This window comes from Rhinoderma darwinii (assembly GCF_050947455.1).
Source record: "Rhinoderma darwinii isolate aRhiDar2 chromosome 5 unlocalized genomic scaffold, aRhiDar2.hap1 SUPER_5_unloc_42, whole genome shotgun sequence".
Classification (NCBI taxonomy): domain Eukaryota; kingdom Metazoa; phylum Chordata; class Amphibia; order Anura; family Rhinodermatidae; genus Rhinoderma; species Rhinoderma darwinii.
The window spans coordinates 408,990-423,835 of record NW_027461801.1 but is presented as its reverse complement, the minus strand read 5'-3'; the positions used below and the strand labels follow the sequence as shown (position 1 = coordinate 423,835).

The following is a 14,846-nucleotide window of genomic DNA, read 5'->3' as shown; positions in this document are numbered from 1 at the left end:
ATGCAGAGCAGCCCGCTTTAGCTAACACTAGCGGCGTTACAAATAGGCTGTTATTCGGCAAGATACGCCATGCCTGACGACCAGCACATTATCCCTCCACGTATTACACATAGTACTGACACCCCATGTACTATTCACAGCACTGACCCCTATTTATCACATTTATTTATTTATTTATTTATATTTTTTTTTTTTTTTTTTTTTACATTATTACACACTTTCATACATACATATTTATTTTTTACCATCCATTCACACCCTAGCACTACACTGACACTCATTTATCGCACACCTTTGAGCACTTAGTCCGCCACTCCCCTCAAGACTAGTGGGAGGGGCTATCACTACTTAATGCACACTCCTTCTGCAGCATTCTTTGACCCGTCTGCGTCCTGATGGGAACGGGTTTTCACCCACCCACCTACCTAGTGAGTATGGCCTTTTTTGTGGTTTTGATGTCCCTTACAACAGACCCCGAACGCCGTGCCCGACGTGGCGAAACGGCGTCCGGGATCCGCGTTAATGCAGCCACGGTCTCCTCCAGCCATCCGGGACCGTGGTGCACAGCAGCGGCGCGCAGCCGCTCTAAAATCAAGGCCTCTGCCATTACTAAAAAACCGGGCAACGGGGAGCTTTGCTTACTGTGTGTTACTCCTCCCGCTGCTTCCGGCTCAATGCCGAGAAACAGCGGGAAGCGCAGTAACGGCCCCCCCGCCCCCCTTAACTCCTCCCCGTCCCTCCTTCAGCTCCTTCAACTTTCCCTGACCTCGTAACATTAACCCTTTCCCTACCAGGACGGTCATGTCGGCTTCCCTTAAGCCTGCAGCTGCGTCCAGCCTCTTCTGGATTTGCTTCTTTTGCTTGCACCACAATGCAGTGCTGAAAGAGGAGGAATCTACATAAAAACGCCTTCCTGGCAACGCCCAAATGCCCTGCTGCCATGCAGATAAACACTGGCAGCGGCAGCAAGTGCATGCCCACAGCCACCCCTTGTTCCTTCACACCTTGTATCAGCTGTAATCCAGTCCAGTCCAGTGCTGCCTGCTGAGCAGCACTGACCAACACTGCCTGGGCCCAGGCTTTTATCTCTGAGGCCCCATTATGATGTCAGAAAGCTGGCTCTGGAATCCTGAGGGCTCCACTATGACACGTGCAAAGTTCCGTCTGAACTTTATATAAGACGGTGAGGCTCAGTCAGTCACTCAGTGTTGCCTGAGAGGGCAACACTGCAACAGCCGGCCGCCAGGCTGTCTTTTTTTTGCACAGCTAGTTGCCTCCAGGAGGCCACAAGAGGGAGACAAGGGACTGCAAAATGGAAAATAGGCATCCACCAACTTTACAGACAACTTCTCCTTGCTCCTACAACCTCCATCCTTGCACAGTTTGTTATTCTTCTAGGTAACATAGTAACAAATCCAAATTGCTGCTCTCTTTGTAGGCAAGCAAGGCTTTGTTGCAACTGCAATTCTTACTTCTTCTTGAAATGTAGGGACGACAGTACATTCCATCACATCCATCTAGTGTACACAGGTAGGTCCATTGTGGCGGGCAGGCGAGCGGGCGGGCTGCTTTATTGGCTGTTTGCTGTTCCCCTACTCCACTCCACTATTTGACTGTTGTGCTGCATCAATCAATCAATCAATCAATCAATCAATCAATCAATCAATCAATCAATCAATCAATCAATCAGTGGCTGGCTCAGGTGCAGCTCTTTAACTTACCTAAAAGGGAGGGCGGAGAGAAGACAAGGAAGGTGAATGAGGTGTTCCAATGTGAAATGCCGGAAACACAGAAACACAGACGACACACAACAAGAGGTGGCAATCTATTCATTAATTGCATTTAATCAATGAGCTCATTATCACTCATGCATTGTCCAACAGGTGTTGAAATAATGGGATTAAAAGGGGAGATCCCTTCAGAAAGACAGAAACAATAGCAAAGACAAAAAACACTTTTGGAATCTGCTTTTAGTCAACACATAAGGAAAGGGTGCACCGGTCCTGGAAATACTGCAATACCAGGTCAATGCGTGGAGTGGACAGAGCAAGCTCTATTTCCATCTCCCTGTTCTAAAAATCCATTTAATATATGGTCCCCAGATAGGGGACGTATCAGATATTAAACTGATAAGAACAGATACTACACTTGATCTTAGCCAAAAGGCAGAGAAGCGATAACCCGAACGGGCCGCGCGTTGCCCGAGCCTGCCCGATACTGCTGTTCAGCCCTTGCAGCGATTCAGCCTACTTCTAGGCAATTCCATGGGGCCCTGCAGGCTCACACACTCACAGCTACACGGGAGGTGAATAAAGGCCGGAGAGGAAGCCAGACAGGATTTGCTTCTTTTGCTTGCACCACAATGCAGTGCTGAAAGAGGAGGAATCTACATAAAAACGCCTTCCTGGCAACGCCCAAATGCCCTGCTGCCATGCAGATAAACACTGGCAGCGGCAGCAAGTGCATGCCCACAGCCACCCCTTGTTCCTTCACACCTTGTATCAGCTGTAATCCAGTCCAGTCCAGTGCTGCCTGCTGAGCAGCACTGACCAACACTGCCTGGGCCCAGGCTTTTATCTCTGAGGCCCCATTATGATGTCAGAAAGCTGGCTCTGGAATCCTGAGGGCTCCACTATGACACGTGCAAAGTTCCGTCTGAACTTTATATAAGACGGTGAGGCTCAGTCAGTCACTCAGTGTTGCCTGAGAGGGCAACACTGCAACAGCCGGCCGCCAGGCTGTCTTTTTTTTGCACAGCTAGTTGCCTCCAGGAGGCCACAAGAGGGAGACAAGGGACTGCAAAATGGAAAATAGGCATCCACCAACTTTACAGACAACTTCTCCTTGCTCCTACAACCTCCATCCTTGCACAGTTTGTTATTCTTCTAGGTAACATAGTAACAAATCCAAATTGCTGCTCTCTTTGTAGGCAAGCAAGGCTTTGTTGCAACTGCAATTCTTACTTCTTCTTGAAATGTAGGGACGACAGTACATTCCATCACATCCATCTAGTGTACACAGGTAGGTCCATTGTGGCGGGCAGGCGAGCGGGCGAGCTGCTTTATTGGCTGTTTGCTGTTCCCCTACTCCACTCCACTATTTGACTGTTGTGCTGCATCAATCAATCAATCAATCAATCAATCAATCAATCAATCAATCAGTGGCTGGCTCAGGTGCAGCTCTTTAACTTACCTAAAAGGGAGGGCGGAGAGAAGACAAGGAAGGTGAATGAGGTGTTCCAATGTGAAATGCCGGAAACACAGAAACACAGACGACACACAACAAGAGGTGGCAATCTATTCATTAATTGCATTTAATCAATGAGCTCATTATCACTCATGCATTGTCCAACAGGTGTTGAAATAATGGGATTAAAAGGGGAGATCCCTTCAGAAAGACAGAAACAATAGCAAAGACAAAAAACACTTTTGGAATCTGCTTTTAGTCAACACATAAGGAAAGGGTGCACCGGTCCTGGAAATACTGCAATACCAGGTCAATGCGTGGAGTGGACAGAGCAAGCTCTATTTCCATCTCCCTGTTCTAAAAATCCATTTAATATATGGTCCCCAGATAGGGGACGTATCAGATATTAAACTGATAAGAACAGATACTACACTTGATCTTAGCCAAAAGGCAGAGAAGCGATAACCCGAACGGGCCGCGCGTTGCCCGAGCCTGCCCGATACTGCTGTTCAGCCCTTGCAGCGATTCAGCCTACTTCTAGGCAATTCCATGGGGCCCTGCAGGCTCACACACTCACAGCTACACGGGAGGTGAATAAAGGCCGGAGAGGAAGCCAGACAGGATTTGCTTCTTTTGCTTGCACCACAATGCAGTGCTGAAAGAGGAGGAATCTACATAAAAACGCCTTCCTGGCAACGCCCAAATGCCCTGCTGCCATGCAGATAAACACTGGCAGCGGCAGCAAGTGCATGCCCACAGCCACCCCTTGTTCCTTCACACCTTGTATCAGCTGTAATCCAGTCCAGTCCAGTGCTGCCTGCTGAGCAGCACTGACCAACACTGCCTGGGCCCAGGCTTTTATCTCTGAGGCCCCATTATGATGTCAGAAAGCTGGCTCTGGAATCCTGAGGGCTCCACTATGACACGTGCAAAGTTCCGTCTGAACTTTATATAAGACGGTGAGGCTCAGTCAGTCACTCAGTGTTGCCTGAGAGGGCAACACTGCAACAGCCGGCCGCCAGGCTGTCTTTTTTTTGCACAGCTAGTTGCCTCCAGGAGGCCACAAGAGGGAGACAAGGGACTGCAAAATGGAAAATAGGCATCCACCAACTTTACAGACAACTTCTCCTTGCTCCTACAACCTCCATCCTTGCACAGTTTGTTATTCTTCTAGGTAACATAGTAACAAATCCAAATTGCTGCTCTCTTTGTAGGCAAGCAAGGCTTTGTTGCAACTGCAATTCTTACTTCTTCTTGAAATGTAGGGACGACAGTACATTCCATCACATCCATCTAGTGTACACAGGTAGGTCCATTGTGGCGGGCAGGCGAGCGGGCGGGCTGCTTTATTGGCTGTTTGCTGTTCCCCTACTCCACTCCACTATTTGACTGTTGTGCTGCATCAATCAATCAATCAATCAATCAATCAATCAATCAATCAATCAATCAATCAATCAGTGGCTGGCTCAGGTGCAGCTCTTTAACTTACCTAAAAGGGAGGGCGGAGAGAAGACAAGGAAGGTGAATGAGGTGTTCCAATGTGAAATGCCGGAAACACAGAAACACAGACGACACACAACAAGAGGTGGCAATCTATTCATTAATTGCATTTAATCAATGAGCTCATTATCACTCATGCATTGTCCAACAGGTGTTGAAATAATGGGATTAAAAGGGGAGATCCCTTCAGAAAGACAGAAACAATAGCAAAGACAAAAAACACTTTTGGAATCTGCTTTTAGTCAACACATAAGGAAAGGGTGCACCGGTCCTGGAAATACTGCAATACCAGGTCAATGCGTGGAGTGGACAGAGCAAGCTCTATTTCCATCTCCCTGTTCTAAAAATCCATTTAATATATGGTCCCCAGATAGGGGACGTATCAGATATTAAACTGATAAGAACAGATACTACACTTGATCTTAGCCAAAAGGCCGAGAAGCGATAACCCGAACGGGCCGCGCGTTGCCCGAGCCTGCCCGATACTGCTGTTCAGCCCTTGCAGCGATTCAGCCTACTTCTAGGCAATTCCATGGGGCCCTGCAGGCTCACACACTCACAGCTACACGGGAGGTGAATAAAGGCCGGAGAGGAAGCCAGACAGGATTTGCTTCTTTTGCTTGCACCACAATGCAGTGCTGAAAGAGGAGGAATCTACATAAAAACGCCTTCCTGGCAACGCCCAAATGCCCTGCTGCCATGCAGATAAACACTGGCAGCGGCAGCAAGTGCATGCCCACAGCCACCCCTTGTTCCTTCACACCTTGTATCAGCTGTAATCCAGTCCAGTCCAGTGCTGCCTGCTGAGCAGCACTGACCAACACTGCCTGGGCCCAGGCTTTTATCTCTGAGGCCCCATTATGATGTCAGAAAGCTGGCTCTGGAATCCTGAGGGCTCCACTATGACACGTGCAAAGTTCCGTCTGAACTTTATATAAGACGGTGAGGCTCAGTCAGTCACTCAGTGTTGCCTGAGAGGGCAACACTGCAACAGCCGGCCGCCAGGCTGTCTTTTTTTTGCACAGCTAGTTGCCTCCAGGAGGCCACAAGAGGGAGACAAGGGACTGCAAAATGGAAAATAGGCATCCACCAACTTTACAGACAACTTCTCCTTGCTCCTACAACCTCCATCCTTGCACAGTTTGTTATTCTTCTAGGTAACATAGTAACAAATCCAAATTGCTGCTCTCTTTGTAGGCAAGCAAGGCTTTGTTGCAACTGCAATTCTTACTTCTTCTTGAAATGTAGGGACGACAGTACATTCCATCACATCCATCTAGTGTACACAGGTAGGTCCATTGTGGCGGGCAGGCGAGCGGGCGGGCTGCTTTATTGGCTGTTTGCTGTTCCCCTACTCCACTCCACTATTTGACTGTTGTGCTGCATTAATCAATCAATCAATCAATCAATCAATCAATCAATCAATCAATCAGTGGCTGGCTCAGGTGCAGCTCTTTAACTTACCTAAAAGGGAGGGCGGAGAGAAGACAAGGAAGGTGAATGAGGTGTTCCAATGTGAAATGCCGGAAACACAGAAACACAGACGACACACAACAAGAGGTGGCAATCTATTCATTAATTGCATTTAATCAATGAGCTCATTATCACTCATGCATTGTCCAACAGGTGTTGAAATAATGGGATTAAAAGGGGAGATCCCTTCAGAAAGACAGAAACAATAGCAAAGACAAAAAACACTTTTGGAATCTGCTTTTAGTCAACACATAAGGAAAGGGTGCACCGGTCCTGGAAATACTGCAATACCAGGTCAATGCGTGGAGTGGACAGAGCAAGCTCTATTTCCATCTCCCTGTTCTAAAAATCCATTTAATATATGGTCCCCAGATAGGGGACGTATCAGATATTAAACTGATAAGAACAGATACTACACTTGATCTTAGCCAAAAGGCCGAGAAGCGATAACCCGAACGGGCCGCGCGTTGCCCGAGCCTGCCCGATACTGCTGTTCAGCCCTTGCAGCGATTCAGCCTACTTCTAGGCAATTCCATGGGGCCCTGCAGGCTCACACACTCACAGCTACACGGGAGGTGAATAAAGGCCGGAGAGGAAGCCAGACAGGATTTGCTTCTTTTGCTTGCACCACAATGCAGTGCTGAAAGAGGAGGAATCTACATAAAAACGCCTTCCTGGCAACGCCCAAATGCCCTGCTGCCATGCAGATAAACACTGGCAGCGGCAGCAAGTGCATGCCCACAGCCACCCCTTGTTCCTTCACACCTTGTATCAGCTGTAATCCAGTCCAGTCCAGTGCTGCCTGCTGAGCAGCACTGACCAACACTGCCTGGGCCCAGGCTTTTATCTCTGAGGCCCCATTATGATGTCAGAAAGCTGGCTCTGGAATCCTGAGGGCTCCACTATGACACGTGCAAAGTTCCGTCTGAACTTTATATAAGACGGTGAGGCTCAGTCAGTCACTCAGTGTTGCCTGAGAGGGCAACACTGCAACAGCCGGCCGCCAGGCTGTCTTTTTTTTGCACAGCTAGTTGCCTCCAGGAGGCCACAAGAGGGAGACAAGGGACTGCAAAATGGAAAATAGGCATCCACCAACTTTACAGACAACTTCTCCTTGCTCCTACAACCTCCATCCTTGCACAGTTTGTTATTCTTCTAGGTAACATAGTAACAAATCCAAATTGCTGCTCTCTTTGTAGGCAAGCAAGGCTTTCTTGCAACTGCAATTCTTACTTCTTCTTGAAATGTAGGGACGACAGTACATTCCATCACATCCATCTAGTGTACACAGGTAGGTCCATTGTGGCGGGCAGGCGAGCGGGCGGGCTGCTTTATTGGCTGTTTGCTGTTCCCCTACTCCACTCCACTATTTGACTGTTGTGCTGCATCAATCAATCAATCAATCAATCAATCAATCAATCAATCAATCAATCAGTGGCTGGCTCAGGTGCAGCTCTTTAACTTACCTAAAAGGGAGGGCGGAGAGAAGACAAGGAAGGTGAATGAGGTGTTCCAATGTGAAATGCCGGAAACACAGAAACACAGACGACACACAACAAGAGGTGGCAATCTATTCATTAATTGCATTTAATCAATGAGCTCATTATCACTCATGCATTGTCCAACAGGTGTTGAAATAATGGGATTAAAAGGGGAGATCCCTTCAGAAAGACAGAAACAATAGCAAAGACAAAAAACACTTTTGGAATCTGCTTTTAGTCAACACATAAGGAAAGGGTGCACCGGTCCTGGAAATACTGCAATACCAGGTCAATGCGTGGAGTGGACAGAGCAAGCTCTATTTCCATCTCCCTGTTCTAAAAATCCATTTAATATATGGTCCCCAGATAGGGGACGTATCAGATATTAAACTGATAAGAACAGATACTACACTTGATCTTAGCCAAAAGGCCGAGAAGCGATAACCCGAACGGGCCGCGCGTTGCCCGAGCCTGCCCGATACTGCTGTTCAGCCCTTGCAGCGATTCAGCCTACTTCTAGGCAATTCCATGGGGCCCTGCAGGCTCACACACTCACAGCTACACGGGAGGTGAATAAAGGCCGGAGAGGAAGCCAGACAGGATTTGCTTCTTTTGCTTGCACCACAATGCAGTGCTGAAAGAGGAGGAATCTACATAAAAACGCCTTCCTGGCAACGCCCAAATGCCCTGCTGCCATGCAGATAAACACTGGCAGCGGCAGCAAGTGCATGCCCACAGCCACCCCTTGTTCCTTCACACCTTGTATCAGCTGTAATCCAGTCCAGTCCAGTGCTGCCTGCTGAGCAGCACTGACCAACACTGCCTGGGCCCAGGCTTTTATCTCTGAGGCCCCATTATGATGTCAGAAAGCTGGCTCTGGAATCCTGAGGGCTCCACTATGACACGTGCAAAGTTCCGTCTGAACTTTATATAAGACGGTGAGGCTCAGTCAGTCACTCAGTGTTGCCTGAGAGGGCAACACTGCAACAGCCGGCCGCCAGGCTGTCTTTTTTTTGCACAGCTAGTTGCCTCCAGGAGGCCACAAGAGGGAGACAAGGGACTGCAAAATGGAAAATAGGCATCCACCAACTTTACAGACAACTTCTCCTTGCTCCTACAACCTCCATCCTTGCACAGTTTGTTATTCTTCTAGGTAACATAGTAACAAATCCAAATTGCTGCTCTCTTTGTAGGCAAGCAAGGCTTTCTTGCAACTGCAATTCTTACTTCTTCTTGAAATGTAGGGACGACAGTACATTCCATCACATCCATCTAGTGTACACAGGTAGGTCCATTGTGGCGGGCAGGCGAGCGGGCGGGCTGCTTTATTGGCTGTTTGCTGTTCCCCTACTCCACTCCACTATTTGACTGTTGTGCTGCATTAATCAATCAATCAATCAATCAATCAATCAATCAATCAATCAGTGGCTGGCTCAGGTGCAGCTCTTTAACTTACCTAAAAGGGAGGGCGGAGAGAAGACAAGGAAGGTGAATGAGGTGTTCCAATGTGAAATGCCGGAAACACAGAAACACAGACGACACACAACAAGAGGTGGCAATCTATTCATTAATTGCATTTAATCAATGAGCTCATTATCACTCATGCATTGTCCAACAGGTGTTGAAATAATGGGATTAAAAGGGGAGATCCCTTCAGAAAGACAGAAACAATAGCAAAGACAAAAAACACTTTTGGAATCTGCTTTTAGTCAACACATAAGGAAAGGGTGCACCGGTCCTGGAAATACTGCAATACCAGGTCAATGCGTGGAGTGGACAGAGCAAGCTCTATTTCCATCTCCCTGTTCTAAAAATCCATTTAATATATGGTCCCCAGATAGGGGACGTATCAGATATTAAACTGATAAGAACAGATACTACACTTGATCTTAGCCAAAAGGCCGAGAAGCGATAACCCGAACGGGCCGCGCGTTGCCCGAGCCTGCCCGATACTGCTGTTCAGCCCTTGCAGCGATTCAGCCTACTTCTAGGCAATTCCATGGGGCCCTGCAGGCTCACACACTCACAGCTACACGGGAGGTGAATAAAGGCCGGAGAGGAAGCCAGACAGGATTTGCTTCTTTTGCTTGCACCACAATGCAGTGCTGAAAGAGGAGGAATCTACATAAAAACGCCTTCCTGGCAACGCCCAAATGCCCTGCTGCCATGCAGATAAACACTGGCAGCGGCAGCAAGTGCATGCCCACAGCCACCCCTTGTTCCTTCACACCTTGTATCAGCTGTAATCCAGTCCAGTCCAGTGCTGCCTGCTGAGCAGCACTGACCAACACTGCCTGGGCCCAGGCTTTTATCTCTGAGGCCCCATTATGATGTCAGAAAGCTGGCTCTGGAATCCTGAGGGCTCCACTATGACACGTGCAAAGTTCCGTCTGAACTTTATATAAGACGGTGAGGCTCAGTCAGTCACTCAGTGTTGCCTGAGAGGGCAACACTGCAACAGCCGGCCGCCAGGCTGTCTTTTTTTTGCACAGCTAGTTGCCTCCAGGAGGCCACAAGAGGGAGACAAGGGACTGCAAAATGGAAAATAGGCATCCACCAACTTTACAGACAACTTCTCCTTGCTCCTACAACCTCCATCCTTGCACAGTTTGTTATTCTTCTAGGTAACATAGTAACAAATCCAAATTGCTGCTCTCTTTGTAGGCAAGCAAGGCTTTCTTGCAACTGCAATTCTTACTTCTTCTTGAAATGTAGGGACGACAGTACATTCCATCACATCCATCTAGTGTACACAGGTAGGTCCATTGTGGCGGGCAGGCGAGCGGGCGGGCTGCTTTATTGGCTGTTTGCTGTTCCCCTACTCCACTCCACTATTTGACTGTTGTGCTGCATCAATCAATCAATCAATCAATCAATCAATCAATCAATCAATCAATCAATCAGTGGCTGGCTCAGGTGCAGCTCTTTAACTTACCTAAAAGGGAGGGCGGAGAGAAGACAAGGAAGGTGAATGAGGTGTTCCAATGTGAAATGCCGGAAACACAGAAACACAGACGACACACAACAAGAGGTGGCAATCTATTCATTAATTGCATTTAATCAATGAGCTCATTATCACTCATGCATTGTCCAACAGGTGTTGAAATAATGGGATTAAAAGGGGAGATCCCTTCAGAAAGACAGAAACAATAGCAAAGACAAAAAACACTTTTGGAATCTGCTTTTAGTCAACACATAAGGAAAGGGTGCACCGGTCCTGGAAATACTGCAATACCAGGTCAATGCGTGGAGTGGACAGAGCAAGCTCTATTTCCATCTCCCTGTTCTAAAAATCCATTTAATATATGGTCCCCAGATAGGGGACGTATCAGATATTAAACTGATAAGAACAGATACTACACATGATCTTAGCCAAAAGGCCGAGAAGCGATAACCCGAACGGGCCGCGCGTTGCCCGAGCCTGCCCGATACTGCTGTTCAGCCCTTGCAGCGATTCAGCCTACTTCTAGGCAATTCCATGGGGCCCTGCAGGCTCACACACTCACAGCTACACGGGAGGTGAATAAAGGCCGGAGAGGAAGCCAGACAGGATTTGCTTCTTTTGCTTGCACCACAATGCAGTGCTGAAAGAGGAGGAATCTACATAAAAACGCCTTCCTGGCAACGCCCAAATGCCCTGCTGCCATGCAGATAAACACTGGCAGCGGCAGCAAGTGCATGCCCACAGCCACCCCTTGTTCCTTCACACCTTGTATCAGCTGTAATCCAGTCCAGTCCAGTGCTGCCTGCTGAGCAGCACTGACCAACACTGCCTGGGCCCAGGCTTTTATCTCTGAGGCCCCAATATGATGTCAGAAAGCTGGCTCTGGAATCCTGAGGGCTCCACTATGACACGTGCAAAGTTCCGTCTGAACTTTATATAAGACGGTGAGGCTCAGTCAGTCACTCAGTGTTGCCTGAGAGGGCAACACTGCAACAGCCGGCCGCCAGGCTGTCTTTTTTTTGCACAGCTAGTTGCCTCCAGGAGGCCACAAGAGGGAGACAAGGGACTGCAAAATGGAAAATAGGCATCCACCAACTTTACAGACAACTTCTCCTTGCTCCTACAACCTCCATCCTTGCACAGTTTGTTATTCTTCTAGGTAACATAGTAACAAATCCAAATTGCTGCTCTCTTTGTAGGCAAGCAAGGCTTTGTTGCAACTGCAATTCTTACTTCTTCTTGAAATGTAGGGACGACAGTACATTCCATCACATCCATCTAGTGTACACAGGTAGGTCCATTGTGGCGGGCAGGCGAGCGGGCGGGCTGCTTTATTGGCTGTTTGCTGTTCCCCTACTCCACTCCACTATTTGACTGTTGTGCTGCATCAATCAATCAATCAATCAATCAATCAATCAATCAATCAATCAGTGGCTGGCTCAGGTGCAGCTCTTTAACTTACCTAAAAGGGAGGGCGGAGAGAAGACAAGGAAGGTGAATGAGGTGTTCCAATGTGAAATGGCGGAAACACAGAAACACAGACGACACACAACAAGAGGTGGCAATCTATTCATTAATTGCATTTAATCAATGAGCTCATTATCACTCATGCATTGTCCAACAGGTGTTGAAATAATGGGATTAAAAGGGGAGATCCCTTCAGAAAGACAGAAACAATAGCAAAGACAAAAAACACTTTTGGAATCTGCTTTTAGTCAACACATAAGGAAAGGGTGCACCGGTCCTGGAAATACTGCAATACCAGGTCAATGCGTGGAGTGGACAGAGCAAGCTCTATTTCCATCTCCCTGTTCTAAAAATCCATTTAATATATGGTCCCCAGATAGGGGACGTATCAGATATTAAACTGATAAGAACAGATACTACACTTGATCTTAGCCAAAAGGCCGAGAAGCGATAACCCGAACGGGCCGCGCGTTGCCCGAGCCTGCCCGATACTGCTGTTCAGCCCTTGCAGCGATTCAGCCTACTTCTAGGCAATTCCATGGGGCCCTGCAGGCTCACACACTCACAGCTACACGGGAGGTGAATAAAGGCCGGAGAGGAAGCCAGACAGGATTTGCTTCTTTTGCTTGCACCACAATGCAGTGCTGAAAGAGGAGGAATCTACATAAAAATGCCTTCCTGGCAACGCCCAAATGCCCTGCTGCCATGCAGATAAACACTGGCAGCGGCAGCAAGTGCATGCCCACAGCCACCCCTTGTTCCTTCACACCTTGTATCAGCTGTAATCCAGTCCAGTCCAGTGCTGCCTGCTGAGCAGCACTGACCAACACTGCCTGGGCCCAGGCTTTTATCTCTGAGGCCCCATTATGATGTCAGAAAGCTGGCTCTGGAATCCTGAGGGCTCCACTATGACACGTGCAAAGTTCCGTCTGAACTTTATATAAGACGGTGAGGCTCAGTCAGTCACTCAGTGTTGCCTGAGAGGGCAACACTGCAACAGCCGGCCGCCAGGCTGTCTTTTTTTTGCACAGCTAGTTGCCTCCAGGAGGCCACAAGAGGGAGACAAGGGACTGCAAAATGGAAAATAGGCATCCACCAACTTTACAGACAACTTCTCCTTGCTCCTACAACCTCCATCCTTGCACAGTTTGTTATTCTTCTAGGTAACATAGTAACAAATCCAAATTGCTGCTCTCTTTGTAGGCAAGCAAGGCTTTGTTGCAACTGCAATTCTTACTTCTTCTTGAAATGTAGGGACGACAGTACATTCCATCACATCCATCTAGTGTACACAGGTAGGTCCATTGTGGCGGGCAGGCGAGCGGGCGGGCTGCTTTATTGGCTGTTTGCTGTTCCCCTACTCCACTCCACTATTTGACTGTTGTGCTGCATCAATCAATCAATCAATCAATCAATCAATCAATCAATCAGTGGCTGGCTCAGGTGCAGCTCTTTAACTTACCTAAAAGGGAGGGCGGAGAGAAGACAAGGAAGGTGAATGAGGTGTTCCAATGTGAAATGCCGGAAACACAGAAACACAGACGACACACAACAAGAGGTGGCAATCTATTCATTAATTGCATTTAATCAATGAGCTCATTATCACTCATGCATTGTCCAACAGGTGTTGAAATAATGGGATTAAAAGGGGAGATCCCTTCAGAAAGACAGAAACAATAGCAAAGACAAAAAACACTTTTGGAATCTGCTTTTAGTCAACACATAAGGAAAGGGTGCACCGGTCCTGGAAATACTGCAATACCAGGTCAATGCGTGGAGTGGACAGAGCAAGCTCTATTTCCATCTCCCTGTTCTAAAAATCCATTTAATATATGGTCCCCAGATAGGGGACGTATCAGATATTAAACTGATAAGAACAGATACTACACTTGATCTTAGCCAAAAGGCCGAGAAGCGATAACCCGAACGGGCCGCGCGTTGCCCGAGCCTGCCCGATACTGCTGTTCAGCCCTTGCAGCGATTCAGCCTACTTCTAGGCAATTCCATGGGGCCCTGCAGGCTCACACACTCACAGCTACACGGGAGGTGAATAAAGGCCGGAGAGGAAGCCAGACAGGATTTGCTTCTTTTGCTTGCACCACAATGCAGTGCTGAAAGAGGAGGAATCTACATAAAAACGCCTTCCTGGCAACGCCCAAATGCCCTGCTGCCATGCAGATAAACACTGGCAGCGGCAGCAAGTGCATGCCCACAGCCACCCCTTGTTCCTTCACACCTTGTATCAGCTGTAATCCAGTCCAGTCCAGTGCTGCCTGCTGAGCAGCACTGACCAACACTGCCTGGGCCCAGGCTTTTATCTCTGAGGCCCCATTATGATGTCAGAAAGCTGGCTCTGGAATCCTGAGGGCTCCACTATGACACGTGCAAAGTTCCGTCTGAACTTTATATAAGACGGTGAGGCTCAGTCAGTCACTCAGTGTTGCCTGAGAGGGCAACACTGCAACAGCCGGCCGCCAGGCTGTCTTTTTTTTGCACAGCTAGTTGCCTCCAGGAGGCCACAAGAGGGAGACAAGGGACTGCAAAATGGAAAATAGGCATCCACCAACTTTACAGACAACTTCTCCTTGCTCCTACAACCTCCATCCTTGCACAGTTTGTTATTCTTCTAGGTAACATAGTAACAAATCCAAATTGCTGCTCTCTTTGTAGGCAAGCAAGGCTTTGTTGCAACTGCAATTCTTACTTCTTCTTGAAATGTAGGGACGACAGTACATTCCATCACATCCATCTAGTGTACACAGGTAGGTCCATTGTGGCGGGCAGGCGAGCGGGCG

The 14,846-nt window shown here is 48.1% G+C and overlaps 9 non-coding genes across 9 annotated transcripts; all 9 read right to left on the bottom strand.

Moving 5' to 3' along the window:
• Positions 1-1,987: 1,987 nt before the first annotated feature.
• Positions 1,988-2,178, bottom strand: LOC142693385 (U2 spliceosomal RNA). Its single transcript, XR_012861733.1, has one exon. It is a non-coding gene; the product is annotated as a U2 spliceosomal RNA (small nuclear RNA).
• Positions 2,179-3,458: 1,280 nt separating this feature from the next.
• On the bottom strand, positions 3,459-3,649 carry LOC142693384 (U2 spliceosomal RNA). The gene has a single exon (XR_012861732.1). It is a non-coding gene; the product is annotated as a U2 spliceosomal RNA (small nuclear RNA).
• Positions 3,650-4,941: 1,292 nt separating this feature from the next.
• Positions 4,942-5,132, bottom strand: LOC142693215 (U2 spliceosomal RNA). The gene has a single exon (XR_012861579.1). It is a non-coding gene; the product is annotated as a U2 spliceosomal RNA (small nuclear RNA).
• Positions 5,133-6,416: 1,284 nt separating this feature from the next.
• LOC142693212 (U2 spliceosomal RNA) lies at positions 6,417-6,607 on the bottom strand. The gene has a single exon (XR_012861577.1). It is a non-coding gene; the product is annotated as a U2 spliceosomal RNA (small nuclear RNA).
• A 1,284-nt stretch (positions 6,608-7,891) lies between these two features.
• Positions 7,892-8,082, bottom strand: LOC142693211 (U2 spliceosomal RNA). Its single transcript, XR_012861576.1, has one exon. It is a non-coding gene; the product is annotated as a U2 spliceosomal RNA (small nuclear RNA).
• Positions 8,083-9,362: 1,280 nt separating this feature from the next.
• LOC142693210 (U2 spliceosomal RNA) lies at positions 9,363-9,553 on the bottom strand. The gene has a single exon (XR_012861575.1). It is a non-coding gene; the product is annotated as a U2 spliceosomal RNA (small nuclear RNA).
• Positions 9,554-10,841: 1,288 nt separating this feature from the next.
• LOC142693389 (U2 spliceosomal RNA) lies at positions 10,842-11,032 on the bottom strand. Its single transcript, XR_012861737.1, has one exon. It is a non-coding gene; the product is annotated as a U2 spliceosomal RNA (small nuclear RNA).
• A 1,280-nt stretch (positions 11,033-12,312) lies between these two features.
• Positions 12,313-12,503, bottom strand: LOC142693209 (U2 spliceosomal RNA). Its single transcript, XR_012861574.1, has one exon. It is a non-coding gene; the product is annotated as a U2 spliceosomal RNA (small nuclear RNA).
• Positions 12,504-13,779: 1,276 nt separating this feature from the next.
• Positions 13,780-13,970, bottom strand: LOC142693208 (U2 spliceosomal RNA). Its single transcript, XR_012861573.1, has one exon. It is a non-coding gene; the product is annotated as a U2 spliceosomal RNA (small nuclear RNA).
• Between the last annotated feature and the right edge of the window lie 876 nt (positions 13,971-14,846).